Below are 15,597 nucleotides of genomic sequence, written 5' to 3'. Positions count from 1 at the left end.
TAAACAATCTCCTAGTAAAGGATCCCTTTGGAATAAGTGATCATAGCATGGTTAAATTTCAAATTCAGGTGGTGAGTGAAAAAGTTGGATCTCAAACCAGCGTACTAAGCTGAAATAAAGGAGACTACAAAGGTATGAGGGCAGAGTTGGCTAAAGTGGACTGAGAAAATAGATTAAAGTGTAGGACAGTTGATGAACAGTGGTGTACATTTAGGAGATATTTCACAAATCTCAAGAAAAATATATTCCAGTAACGAGGAAAGGGAGTAAAAAAAAAGATAGCCATCCGTCGCTAACTAAAGATATAAAGGACGGTATCCAATTAAAAACAAGGGCATACAAAGTGGCCAAAACTAGTGGGAGGACAGAAGATTGGGAAGCTTTTAAAAGCAAGCAAAGAATGATTAAAAAAATGATTAAGGAAAGGAAGATAGACTATGAAAGTAAACTAGCATGAAATATAAAAACAGATAGCAAGAGTTTCTATAGGTATATAAAAACGAAAAGAGTGGCTAAAGTAAATGTTGGTCCCTTACAGGACAAAACCAGGGAATTAGTGATGGGGAACATGAAGACGGCAGAAATTCTGAACAAATATTTTTTATCAGTCTTTAAGGTAGAGGACACAAATGATATCCCAACAATAGATAGTCAAGGGGCTATAGTGGGGGAGGAAATTAACACAATCACAATCATTAAGGAGGTGTTACTCAGTAAGATAATGGAACTAAAGGCGGATAAACCTGATGGCTTGCATCCTAGAGTCTTAAAAGAAGTAACGGCAGGGATAGTGGATGCATTGATTGTAATTTACCACTATTCTGTGGATTCTGGGGAGGTCCCAGCAGATTGGAAAACCGCAAATGTAACGCCCCTATTTAAAAAGGAAACTATAGTCCACTATTAAAGAAGCAATAGCAGGACATTTGGAAAAACATAACTCAGTCAGGCAGAGTCAGCATGGATTTATGAAGGGGGAAGTCATGTTTGACAAATTTGCTGGAATTCTTTGAGGATGTAACGAACAGGGTGGATAAAGGGGAATCAGTGGATGTGTTGTATGTGGACTTCCAGAAGGCATTTGACAAGTGCCACATAAAAGGTTACTGCACAAAATAAAAGTTTACGGGGTTGGGGGTAATATATTAGCATGGATAGAGGATTGGCTAACTAACAGAAAACAGAGAGTCGGGATAAAAAGTACATTCTCGGGTTGGCAATCAGTAACCAGTGGGGTGCCGCAGGGATCAGTGCTGGGACCCCACCTATTTACAATCTATATTAACGACTTAGAAGAAAGGATCGAGTGTAACGTAGCCAAGTTTGCTGACGATACAAAGATGGGAGAAAAAGCAATGTGTGAGGAGGACACAAAAATCTGCAAAAGAACATAGACAGGCTAAGTGAGTGGGCAAAAATTTGGCAGATGGATTATAATGTTGGAAAGTGTGAGGTTATGCACTTTGGCAGAAAAAAATCAAAGAGCAAGTTATTTGTTAAATCGAGAAAAATTGCAAAATGCTGCAGTACAGCGGAACCTGGGGGTACTTGTGCATGAAACACGAAAGGTTAGTGTGCAGGTACAGCAAATGATCAGGAAGGCCAATGGAACCTTGGCCTTTATTGCAAAGGGGATGGAGTATAAAAGCAGGGAAGTTTTGCTACAGTTATACAGGGTATTGGTGAGGCCACACCTGGAATACTGCGTACAGTTTTGGTTTCCATATTTAAGAAAGGATATACTTGCTTTGGAGGCAGTTCAACGAAGGTTCACTAGGTTGATTCCGGAGATGAGGGGGTAGACTTATGAGGAAAGGTTGAGTAGGTTGGGCCTCTACCCATTGGAATTCAGAAGAATGAGAGGTGATCTTATTGAAACGTATAAGATTATGAGGGGGCTTGACAAGTTTGATGCAGAGAGGATGTTTCCATTGATAGGGGAGACTAGAACTAGGGGACACAATCTTAGAATAATGGGCCACCCATTTAAAAATGAGATGAGTAGGAATTTCTTCTCTCAGAGGGTTATAAATCTGTGGAATTCGCTGCCTCAGAGAGCTGTGGAAGTTGAGACATTGAGTAGATTTAATGCAGAGATAGACAGTTTCTTAACCAATAAGGGAATAAGGGGTTATGGGGAGCAGGCAGGGAAGTGGATCTGGGTCCATGATCGGATCAGCCATGATCATATTAAATGGAGGAGCTGGCTCAAGGGGCCATTTGGCCTACTCCTGCTCCTATTTCTAATGTTCTTATGTTCTTATGAAATCATGTTTGACAAATTTGCTCGAGTTCTTTGAGGATGTAACAAGCAAGGTGGATAAGGGGGAACCAGTAGATGTGGAATATTTGGATTTCCAGAAGGCATTCAATAATCCTATTTTCTATGTTTCTATTGAAGTCCTTACTACTAGGGGGATCAAGGGGTATGGTGAGAAAGCAGGAATGGGGTACTGAAGTTGCATGTTCAGCCATGAACTCATTGAATGGCGGTGCAGACTAGAAGGGCCGAATGGCCTACTCCTGCACCTATTTTCCATGTTTCTATGTTTCTATAAGGTGCCACATTAAAGGTTATTGCACAAGATAAGAGCTCACGGAGTTGAGGGTAATATATTAGCATGGAAAGAACATAAGAACATAAGAATTAGGAACAGGAGTAGGCCATCTAGCCCCTCGAGCCTGCTCCGCCATTGAACAAGATCATGGCTGATCTGGCCGTGGACTCAGCTCCACTTACCCGCCCGCTCTCCGTAACCCTTAATTCCCTTATTGGTTAAAAATCTATCTATCTGTGATTTGAATACATTCAATGAGCTAGCCCCAACTGCTTCCTTGGGCAGAGAATTCCACAGATTCACAACCCTCTGGGAGAAGAAATTCCTCTCAACTCGGTTTTAAATTGGCTCCCCCGTATTTTGAGGCTGTGCCCCCTAGTTCTAGTCTCCCCGACCAGTGGAAACAACCTCTCTGCCTCTATCTTGTCTATCCCTTTCATTATTTTAAATGTTTCTATAAGATCACCCCTCATCCTTCTGAACTCCAACGAGTAAAGACCCAGTCTACTCAATCTATCATCATAAGGTAACCCCCTCATCTCCGGTATCAGCCTAGTGAATCATCTCTGTACCCCCTCCAAAGCTAGTATATCCTTCTTTAAGTAAGGTGACCAAAACTGCACGCAGTACTCCAGGTGCGGCCTCACCAATACCCTGTACAGTTGCAGCAGGACCTCTCTGCTTTTGTACTCCATTCCTCTCGCAATGAAGGCCAACATTCCATTCGCCTTCCTGATTACCTGCTGCACCTGAAAACTAACTTTTTGAGATTCATGCACAAGGACCCCCAGGTCCCTCTGCACCGCAGCATGTTGTAATTTCTCCCCATTCAAATAATATTCCCTTTTACTGTTTTTTTTTCCAAGGTGGATGACCTCACACTTTCCGACATTGTATTCCATCTGCCAAACCTTAGCCCATTCGCTTAACCTATCTAAATCTCTTTGCAGCCTCTCTGTGTACTCTACACAACCCGCTTTCCCACTAATCTTTGTGTCATCTGCAAATTTTGTTACACTACACTCTGTCCCCTCTGCCAGGTCATCTATGTATATTGTAAACAGTTGTGGTCCCAGCACCGATCCCTGTGGCACACCACTAACCACCGATTTCCAACCCGAAATGGACCCATTTATCCCGACTCTCTGCTTTCTGTTAGCCAGAGGATTGGCTAACTAATAGAAAACAGAGAGTCAGGATAAATGGGTCATTTTCAGGTTGGCAAACTATAACTAGTGGGGTGCCACAGGGATCAGTGCTGGGGCCTCAACTATTTACAATCTATACTTGGATGAAAGAACTGAGTGTACTGTAGCCAAATTTACTGATGATACAAAGAGGGTGGGAAAGCAAGTTGTGAGGAGAACATAAAGAATCTGCAAAGGGATATAGACAGGTTACGTGAGGGGGCAAAAAATTGGCATATGGAGTATTATGTGGGAAAATGTGAAGTTATCCACTTTGGTAGGAAGAATAAAAAATTGAATGATTATTTAAATAGAGACAGACTACAAATTCTGTGTTACAGAGGGATCTGGGGGTAGTTGTACATGAAACACAAAAAGTTAGCATGCAGGTACAGCAAGTAATTCGGAAGGCAAATGGAATGTTGACCTTTATTGCAAGGGCGATGGAGTATAAAAGTGGGAAATTCTTGCTACAACTGTACAGGGTATTGGTGAGGCCACACTGCAGTACTGCGTACAGTTTTGGTCTCCTTATTTCAGGAGGGATATATTTGCATTGGAGGCAGTTCAGAGAAGGTTCACTTGGTTGATTCCTGGGATGAAGGCATTGTCTTATGAAGAAAGGTTGAGTAGGTTGGGCCTATACACATTGGAGTTTAGAAGAATGAAAGGTGGTCTTATTGAAAAGCATAAGATTCTGAGGGGGCTTGTCAAGGTAGATGCAGAGAGGATGTTTCCCTTCATGGAGGAATCTGGAACTAGGGGGCATAGTTTCAGAATAAGGGGTCGCCGATTGAAAACAGAGATGAGGAGGAATTTTTTTTCTCAGAGGGTCGTGAATCTTTGGAAATCTCTACCCCAGAGTGCTGTGGAGGCTGGATCATTGAATATATTTAAGATGGAGATAGACAGATTTTTGAACATAGGGATACGGGGAACGGGCAGGAAAGTGGAGTTGAGGCCAAGATCAGATCAGATCAGCCATGATCTTATTGAATGGCAGAGCAGCCTTGAGATGCCAAATGGCCTACTCCTGCTCCTTTTTCTTATGTTCTTATGTTCTTATGAAAAATAGAAACATCACCTACACCTTATAAAATAATAAACTGAATGAGATAGAAGAGCAAAGGGATCTAGCGATACAGGAGAACAAATTAAAAGCAGCACTGCAGGTCAGCAAAACAATTGAAAATGCAAACAAAGCACTGGGATTTATTTTTAGTTGTATTGAATTCAAAAGTAGTGAAGTTATGTTAAACTTGTATAGGACCATGATCAGGCTGCACAGTTCTGATCTCCATACAATAAAAAGGACATAGAAGCACTGGAGAAAATGCAAACAAGATTGACAAGGATGGTACCAAAGCTGAGAGATTATAGCAATTAGGAAAGTTTGAACAGGTTGGATCTTTTTCCTTTTGAAATGAGAAGACTTAGAAGTGATCTGATAGAGATCTTTAAAATGATGAATGAGTCGGACAGACTGAATGTGGAGAGAATGTTTCCACTTGTGTGAGAATCCAAAACTAGGGGCCATAAATACAAGATAATTACTAATCAATCCAATAGGGAAATAAGGAGACAGATAGTAAAAGCTTTTACCGATATATAAAATGGAAGAGAGTGACTAAAGTAAATGTTGGTCCCTTAGAAGATGAGAAGGGAGATTTAATAATGGGAAATGTGGAAATGGCTGAGACCTTAAACAATTATTTTGCTTCGGTCTTCACAGTGGAAGACACAAAAACCATGCCAAAAATTGCTGGTCACGGGAATGTGGGAAGGGAGGACCTTGAGATAATCACTATCACTAGGGGGGTAATGCTGGACAGGCTAATGGGACTCAAGGTAGACAAGTCCCCTGGTCCTGATGAAATGCATCCCAGAGTATTAAAAGAGATGGCGGAAGTTATAGCAGATGCATTCGTTATAATCTACCAAAATTCTCTGGACTCTGGGGAGGTACCAGCGGATTGGAAAGCAGCTAATGTAACGCCTCTGTTTAAAAAAGGGGGCAGACAAAAGGCAGGTAACTATAGGCCGGTTAGTTTAACATCTGTAGTGGGGAAAATGCTTGAAGCTATCATTAAGGAAGAAATAGCGGGACATCTAGATAGGAATAGTGCAATCAAGCAGACGCAACATGGATTCATGAAGGGGAAATCATGTTTAATTAATTTACTGGAATTCTTTGAGGATATTATGAGCATGGTGGATAGAGGTGTACCGATGGATGTGGTGTATTTAGATTTCCAAAAGGCATTCGATAAGGTGCCACACAAAAGGTTACTGCAGAAGATAAAGGTACGCGGAGTCAGAGGAAATGTATTAGCATGGATCAAGAATTGGCTGGCTAACAGAAAGCAGAGAGTCGGGATAAATGGGTCCTTTTCAGGTTGGAAATCGGTGGTTAGTGGTGTGCCACAGGGATCGGTGCTGGGACCACAACTGTTTACAATATACATAGAAGACCTGGAAGAGGGGACAGAATGTAGTGTAACAAAATTTGCTGATGACACAAAGATTAGTGGGAAAGCGGGTTGTGTAGAGGACACAGAGAGGCTGAAAAGAGATTTAGATAGGTTAAGCGAATGGGCTAAGGTTTGGCAGATGGAATACAATGTCGGAAAATGTGAGGTCATCCACCTTGGAAAAAAAAACAGTAAAAGGGAATATTATTTGAATGGGGAGAAATTACAACGTGCTGCGGTGCAGAGGGACCTGGGGGTCCTTGTGCATGAATCCCAAAAAGTTAGTTTGCAGGTGCAGCAGGTAATCAGGAAGGTGAATGGAATGTTGGCCTTCATTGCGAGAGGGATAGAGTACAAAAGCAGGGAGGTCCTGCTGTAACTGTACAGTGCATTGGTGAGGCCGCACCTGGAGTACTGCTTGCAGTTTTGGTCACCTTACTTAAGGAAGGATATACTAGCCTTGGAGGGGGTGCAGAGACGATTCACTTGGCTGATTCCGGAGATGAAGGGGTTACCTTATGATGATAGATTGAGTAGACTGGGTCTTTACTCGTTGGAGTTCAGAAGGATGAGGGGTGATCTTATAGAAACATTTAAAATAATAAAAAGGATAGACAAGATAGAGGCAGAGAGGTTGTTTCCACTGGTCGGGGAGACTAGAACTAGGGGGCACAGTCTCAAAATACAGGGGAGCCATTTTAAAACCAAGTTGAGAAGGAATTTCTTCTCCCAGAGGGTTGGTGAATCTGTGGAATTCTCTGCCCAGGGAAGCAGTTGAGGCTAGCTCATTGAATATATTCAAATCACAGATAGATAGATTTTTAACCAATAAAGGAATTAAGGGTTATGGGGAGCGGGCGGTAAGTGGAGCTGAGTTCACGGCCAGATCAGCCATGATCTTTTTGAATGGCGGAGCAGGCTCGAGGGGCTAGATGGCCTACTCCTGTTCCTAATTCTTATGTTCTTATGTTCTTATGTACTCAGAGAATGGTTAGAATGTGGAATGTGCTGCCACAGGAAGTGGTTGAAGTATATAGCTTAGATGCTTTCAAAAGGAAAGTAGATGAGTAGATGAGAGGAAGGGAATAGAAAGATATGCTGAAAGGCTGAGATGAGGCAGATGGACTAGGAGGAGACTGGTTGGGCCAAATGGTCTGTTTATTCTATGGAATTCTATGTAATACTGACCTGTGATACAATTTTAAAATTTTAAAACAAAAAAATAACAATTTTATTATCTTCAATGATCTCTGGAATTTTCCAAACGATATGAATTATTTGGTGCAAATTATTCTGTGACGATAATAAATTGAGGTCATCAAACATTGCGAATAATTCACTGCAAGGGTAGTCAGCAATAGACGTGGTGACTTTTTAAAGGTTACAAACAACATAAACCAGAAAATGATTTTCTCAGCATCGTTTCTAATAGCAATTGCTGCAGCACCTCATAATAAAGCCTTCAACATTGTTCAGTAATATTGTGGTATTCAGCCCGTTGAATTACAAGCTTGTCTCAGTGATAGACAGACCACGGCACACTAATACATATATCAAAAGGGATAGACACAGTAGCCCTGAAATTCCCCAGGGGTCTACCAGTCTTCCATCATAACTTCAGCAAGAGATTGGCAAAAGTCCCAGATAAATTATGTAAATGGCTGAAAACAACCATTTGTGCCGTTTTGGCTCCGCTGGTTTCCCCAGCCAAAGTTATAGCGGGAGACAGGGAGAATCTTATGGAATTTCCAGGAAAGTAACACATCATTTTAAATACAATTACCCTTACCAGTATTTTAATAAAGACAGAAATCATCACTTTACAGTCATTGAGTACTTTTAAAATTAATGGTCACACATATAAAGCACTAATAAGATAAGATTGTTTATATTTTATAGGTCCAATTAGATGTAAAGGTTGATTTTCTGCACCTCTCAAGATGCCACCAACTATATCAGTGAACATCTACCTGACAATGGCAGTAGAGAACTGCCTTCACAGGGTTTGGATCAACAGACTGAGATACAGAACTGGACAAGGGACAGAACCAGTTAGTTGTGGAGTCAGCCCTGCACATAGGCATCCTATCCATTCATTTTTGTCTCCTCCCTTTCAGGTTGGCAAAGATTTCTAATAAAGTGTTGTGATTTCTTTTGAGCTTGTCAAATGGCTGCCAGAATTTTTCATCCCCCATTTTGATGCTGCTCTTTAACTGTTACTATTAGGTGTGTCAGCTGTGGCTCAGTTGGTAGAATTTTTGCCTTTAAGTCCAGAAGGTTCTGGGTTCAGGTCCCACTCCAGAGACTTGAGCACAAAATTCTCGGCTAACACTGTAGTGAGGGAGTGCTGCACTGTCGGAGGTACTGTCTTTTGGATGAGGTATTAAACCGAGGCCCTGTCTGTTCTTTAAGATGGACGTAAAAGATCCCGAGACAATATTTTGAAGAAGAGCAGGGACGTTCTCCCTGGTGTCCTGGCCAATATCTATCCCTCAATCAACATTACTAAAATAGATTATCTGGTCATTATCACATTGCTGTTTGTGGGAGCTTGCTGTGCGCAAATTGGCTGCCGCGTTTCCTGCATTACAATAGTCAATACACTCCAAAAGTGCTTCATTTGTTGTAAAGCGCTTTGGGACGCCTGGATGTTGTGAAAGGTGCTATATAAATGCAAATTGTTCTTTCTTTCTTATAGTTTAAACTTCGTGACATACAAATTTCTGCTTTCACCGCTACTCTTGTCCTAGTCTGCACCTGCATCTGTGCAAGTGAACTAATCTGGGAGATTTGAATGATTTTGACACATTGGGCCCAAGTTTCGAGCCGCGCCTAGAACGGCGCAGTCCCGACCTGGACGCCCGTTTTTCGCGCCACAAAGTGCACCTAAAAAAAACCTCCAGATTCTCCACCTTCCTGCAGGTCCTCTGGCCCTCGGCGCAGTGCAGCACGAGCTGTAGGGGGCGGACCCAAGTCCCTGCGCTGAAAACAGTGCCGGGACCTCTGCACATGCGCGCTACAGTGGGCGCACAAGTGCAGTAGCTCCAGGCGCCCGAAACTGTGTGGGAGGGGTTGAAGCACGCAGCCCCTAGCCCTGGCCGAATGGCCTCACTGGGGCTGCGTGAATAAGGCTTCTCCCACAGCCAGCTCCTGCTTCCTCCCGACCCGACTCGACTCCCGCTTCCCCCCCCCGCACCCGGACCGGACCCGACCCGACTCCCGCTTCCCCCCCCTCGCCCCCGGACCAGACCCGACCAGACTCCCATTTCCCCCCCCACCCCGGACTGGATCCGACCTGACCTCCCTCCCCCCGACCTGACCTCCCTCTCCCTCCCTCCCCCCGACCCGAACCAAACCGACCTCCCTCCCACCACCCCCCGACCCAACGCCACCTACCTGTAAATCTGTGCTGGGGCCGGGCCCTGCCCGAAGTCTCGGGCCCGGCCCATTCAGCCTCCCTCCCCCTTCTCCTTCCCCCCCATCTCCTTCCCCCCATCTCCTTCCCCCCATCTCCTTTCCCCCCATCTCCTTCCCCCCATCTCCTTTCCCCCATCTCCTTCCCCCCCATCTCCTTTCTCCCCCTTCTCCCCTTTATCCCCTTCTCCCCTTTATCCCCTTCTCCCCCCTCCCCCTTCTCCCCCTCCCTTCTCCCGCCCCTCCCCCTTCTCCCCCATCCCTCCCCCTTCTCCCCCTTGCCTCCCTCTGCTCCCCCCCTCTCTCCCTCTACCCCCCTCCTCCCCCTCCCCTCGCTGTCAGAAACACAGATACTGACAGACAGAGAATGAGAGACACAGACAGACAGACAGACAGAGAGATAGAGACACTGACAGAGACACACTGGGGGGGGCATCCCAGCATGCTGTTGGAGGGCTCCCGGTGCTGCAGTCGGTAAGTAGAAAATGTTTTATTGATTGATTTAAAAAAATAATTATTATTTCTTATTAATTTTTTTTAATTGATTTATTGGTTGATTTATTTATGTATTTATCATTTATTATTGATGATGGCTCTTTATTTGTAAAACTGAAGTGTTTAATGTTTGTAAACTTCCTTTTAAACACCCACCCCCCCATTCCCTACGTCTGATTTGTAACCTACGCCTGATTTTCTAAAGTGTAGACAAGGTTTATTCCAGCGTACAAAAATCTTCACTTACTCCATTCTAAGTTAGTTTGGAGTAAGTTTTCACTGACGAAACTTTGAAAACAGGCGTAAGTGGCCGGACACGCCCCCTTTTGAAAAAAAAATTCTGTTCCAAAGTGAAACTGTTCTAACTGACTAGAACTGGAGCAAACTAAATGACGAGAATTCCGATTTCTAAGCTACTCCGTTTTACACCAGTTGCTCCTAAAAATCAGGAGTAAATCATGTGGAAACTTGGGGCCTTTACATTCGGACTACTGCTTAATCTTTTTAGGCACAACTTGCATCAGAAGAGAAAGCTCAGTCCCAATATCTTCTGCTCTGCTCTCATCTATGCTGGCTGTTTACTGACTCTCTGCTATCTTTAAAATATCTTTATAGCAAGTATCACTACTACCATATGGGTTGGAAGATAAGAATGTGCACATTTATATATTCACTTTTTATTGCTGTTTAACAAGTTTAAAAAACTGTAACCCTGGAGCAGTACAAAATATTTAAATGACTTATCCTTCATTTTTAGCGCAACTCAGTCTTGCTAAAAAAATCATCATTAAATACTTTTGAGGCCTTGATAAGGGCCAATAAAGAAAACTTCATGCAGAATTGTGCTGGGCAGATTAAAAACTAAATTGAGTTTGCTGTCTCTGGTGTGGTGAAACTTTAAATGTAGATCTTTCCTCATACAACTAACTCACTGCTCTGAATATGAGCTGTGAACTCAATTCTACATGGCATATGTTCAGCAGCCACTGGCAGCAATTTTGTAATGTCCACATCAGGATGGTGTGCAAATTGGAAGGGAACTTGGAGGTGGTAGTGTTCCCTTGCACCTCCTGCCCTTGTCCTTCTGGGTGGTCACAGGTTAGGCCTTGGCGAGTTGCTGCACTGTATCCTGTAGATAGTACACACTGCAGCCATGGTACACCAGGGAGGGAGTGGATGTTTAGGCTAATGGGTGAAATTCAGACCCCTGCTTTGTCCTGCCACCTGTCTGCCATCTAACTGTCCATTCTGCTAATTTGTCTATGAGGCAGAGGTTTAGTAGGAAAGCGATGATATAGATATGCTATTTGGTCCACAATGAGCTGTGTGGACAGTCAACTATCTGCACTGTGCTATTAGAGCAGTAGAGGTCACCACTACCTTCATGCCACAAGGTCCTTCCAAGTTAGCCACAGAAGACAGTGCATGAGTCAGTCACTATGTCATCCACAGTTGCATTAAGAAGATAACTATTTTTTTGAGAATGCTCCTGTGAAGCGCCTTGAGACATTTAACTACGTTATATAAATAATAAGTTTTATTGTTTTGCCACACATCCACTTACAGGAGGGTGATTTTCAAGACTGAGCTCGATAGGTTTTTGTTAGGGAAGGTTATCAAGAGGTATGGAGCTAAGGCTGGGAAATGGAGTGGAGCTACAGATCTAATTAATTGGTGGAGCAGGCTCGAGGGGCTGTATGGCCTTCCCCTATGTTCCTTTGTTCTGAATTTGTACTCCCCAGCTTGGAGCTTTGCTTGTCAGGAATATATATCAGCAATTTGGGTGTGCTGCACACCCCAATTTTCTGGATTAAATATAGCGATAAATGCTTGCTGGCTTTCCTAATATGCACACGTGACATCAAAGCTCCATGCTATAAGTACAAGTTCATGAAATTATCCATAGCAAGTTCAGCAAGTATCATCATCTTTCGAAGCAAATAATATTATTCACCTCTCTGGGCCACAGGGCATCATTGACTGTAAGTGTGCTGTAATTTGTGCACCTACCAACAATCCTAGTGCACTCTCTCTATTCAGAGAAAAATACAGGGGTAATACCACAATATGGCACTCGTAGTTGGCAGCGGCTCTTGCAGGGAGTGCATTTCAGGAAAGCATAAGCCCACAGCCTGTAATTTTTTTTCCTTAAAATTTAATGGCTGGTGGCTTGGAGAATTACCCCTTACCGCCTCAGGGGTTTTAAATAGTGTTGTGGGGCGTAATGCACGTGCTTGGGTTCTCCCAATTGGCGCCTCAAAAGGAGTTTTATGCTGAAGTTACCAGAGTTGCCAACCTTGGTTGAATGTATTCCTGGCGGTTTCATCATATGACCTGCACCCACGTCTGCCATTGGGTGCCCGACATATCCATCCTCGTGGTGCACCACCTGCTCACACCAATTGGGAAATGAAAATACTCTTCATAACCCAATTGGGTGATGCATGATTATCAGTCAAATCGTCTTTTTTCCCAATTTTCAATATTTTTATAACTAATAATCAGAAGTCTACAAAGAAAATGAAAAAAAGCACAATATTCTTTTCAATGCCCCTATGATTTTTCTCCTGGATTGCTCGCACAGTGTCCTGGGGATTAATCTTCAATTCCTGGAGACCCTAGGCCAATCCTGGAAGGTAGACAACCTCGAAGTTACATTGGGTAGTCTGGAGAATCCCCGAGGAAATTCCAGCCATAACCTTTAATTTTTTTATTCCCTGCAAAGTACTTTAAAGCATGTTGTGATGTGATTCTAGATCAGAATCATGAGAATACAAGAACATACAAAATAGGAGCAAGAGTAGGCCATTCGGCCCCTCGAGCGTGCACCATTCAATAAGATCATGGCTGATCTTCCACTTCAATTCCACCTTCCCGCACTATCCACATATTCCTTGATTCCCTTAATATCCAAAAATCTATCGATCTCTGTCTTGAATACACTAGCATGTTGTGATTATAGATCAGCACTGCAAATCAAAAATGAATGAAATGTCCTGCTTTTCATAATAAAGACAAATAATACACAAACAAGCTCGAGCTAGCAATATTTATTTCATAATATACTTGCCAGACACAATCTTCAGAAACCAGAGACCAAAAATCAAATATGCATATCTATGTTGACATGCAGCATTTAGTTTAATCACTTTCATATGGAATTTTATTTTTGTTTGTGCGTGCACATTCTTGTGCCATTCCAAATGTCATTAGCCAGGAAGCTTGGTGCCATCGTGTTGATTAGCATTATTGGGCATTAAGCCAGCAAAGTTCTATTTTAGCTCAGCTCACATCAGAATAGTTCATGACCACTTGATTCAATAAGGGGGATCCAAATTTTCAATCAGAATTAATGGTTTTGATGGACTCAATTTCAAAATAAATTCTTGTGCTTGTTAACTTAGCTCAAAGGGGAAGTTCCATAAACCTGAAATACTAAACTGGAAACATTTCCTTGTTCAACCAGCAGATAGCAGAACAAATAGCAGGACTAATTTTGTGGCCTTCATCGTGGTTGTCATTGGTGTTGATAGGGTGAGCAATGGCCATATCGCTGGGTCCTTGGCCAAATTTCACAACACTATTAGGCCAGCCTAAAGTGCTAATTCTGTGTGAGAGTTTTACCTTAATTTTGTAACATCTGCTAATTATTTTGAAATGAAGCTGGCCACACACAGTTCTCACAAGGATAGGGTGTGTTCTCACCTCACCCATATAAAATAGGCGACAGTCCTACAACCCTCTGAGATCTCTGCACTTCTCCAATTCTGGCCTCTTACACATCCCTGATTTTAATTGCTCCACCATTGGCAGTCGTGCTTTCAGCTGCCTAGGCTTTATACTCTGGAATTCCCTCCCTAAACTTCTCTGCCTCTCTACCTCTCCCTCCTCCTTTAAGATGTTGCCTAAAATCTACCTCTTTGACCAAGCTTATGGTCATCTGTCCTACTAGCTCCTTATGTGGCCCGGTGTCAAATTTTGCTTGATAACGCTCCTATGACGTGCCTTGAGATGATTTACTACATTAAAGGTAAAATGTAAATGCAAGTTGTTGTTGTTGAAGGCACATTCTGGGCTGTTCAGGAAGTGAATACTTAAAGCTGTGTCATGTATTTTTCATTACTGCAACCTAAATTCTTAAATTGGCATTGGCTTATGTACTCCTCTCTATTTGAGCTTCTGGATACAGAAGAAGATGAAAGAAGAGAATCTTGGCAGGTTATTTTGCACCAGAGATGGACTTTACCTGTTTGTTTTTACCTGTGCAGCCATGTCTACAGACACATGCACACCTACCTGCCCAAGAATAATAGTCTTTACACACATTGCTTTACCAGACATGGTGTGACAAAATGTTCCGTTTGCTGAAATCTGATCTGCAGACAACCCCAAACACACCGCAGCCCTGAACTTTTATGCCTCAGCCTCATTCTAAGTTTTATTGGGGAAGTTCAACAATATCAGTCAATCTGCTGTGCACAGATGCATCCAGCAAGTCACTGATGTTTTGTTCATCAGGCCTAAAACCTTCATCATTTTCCCCTTATCAGCAAAGCAAGATGACATGACAATTTTTTCACATTGAAAGATTTCCCCAAAATCCAGAGTGTCATTGAGGGTACCCTTCCTGGCCGATAAGCACAATCCCATTGTCTTTATAAACTGCAAGGCCTTCCACTCCATCAATGTGTAGGTTGTCAGTGACTAGCAACATTGGATTGTGCAGATGAATCTCTGTTTCCCAGGCAATTGTCATGTTTACTTCATTTTAAGGCAACCCTCTGTGATTGAGTTTGAGCCAATTGAAATGAACTAATTCAGTACAGACAAGGGTCAAACCTGGTTGATACTCTATTTTACCTGAAGTCACAGAGAGGTAATTCTTGTTATTATCAAATCAATTGTAAACAAATCAGTGATCAGATGTCAATGTACTCTTTTTAAAATCTACTTAAAAACCTTAAAATGAGGGTTAGTATACAGGGCAACCTTTACCTAAGGCAACTGTGTTATTCTAGTCATTTATAACATTACACTACATATGCACCAATCGATTTGTTGGCACATATGATTTTTTTCCTGCATCTCTCAGTGGCTTCTCTATTGCAATTGTTGTACAATAAATTGGCTTTTACAGTATCTGTTGTAATTTTGTATCCACCTGCCCTTATATTTATTCTAAGGATGTGGCAGACTGATAACCAGAATTAATTTAAATTATAGGAAGAAAATTTCCAATCTCAACTATACGTTGATTGCGCTCATCCAGGTGAATGAAACCAACATAGATTGCAAACTCAGTTACCAAGCTTAACATTCGTTGCTTTGATGAAGTGCAGATTAATGTAATGTAAATAACAGCCTCTTACCCTTCCCCAATGTATTCTTTCTGGGGATATGGGCAGCGCTGGTAGGCGATAGATGAACAAATCTGATATATGTAAGTCTTTTTAAACACCTAAAGAGATGATA

The sequence above is a fragment of the Pristiophorus japonicus genome, chromosome 1 (genome assembly GCF_044704955.1).
Source record: "Pristiophorus japonicus isolate sPriJap1 chromosome 1, sPriJap1.hap1, whole genome shotgun sequence".
NCBI classification, from domain to species: Eukaryota; Metazoa; Chordata; class Chondrichthyes; family Pristiophoridae; genus Pristiophorus; species Pristiophorus japonicus.
Note: the sequence above shows the minus strand (reverse complement) of the source record.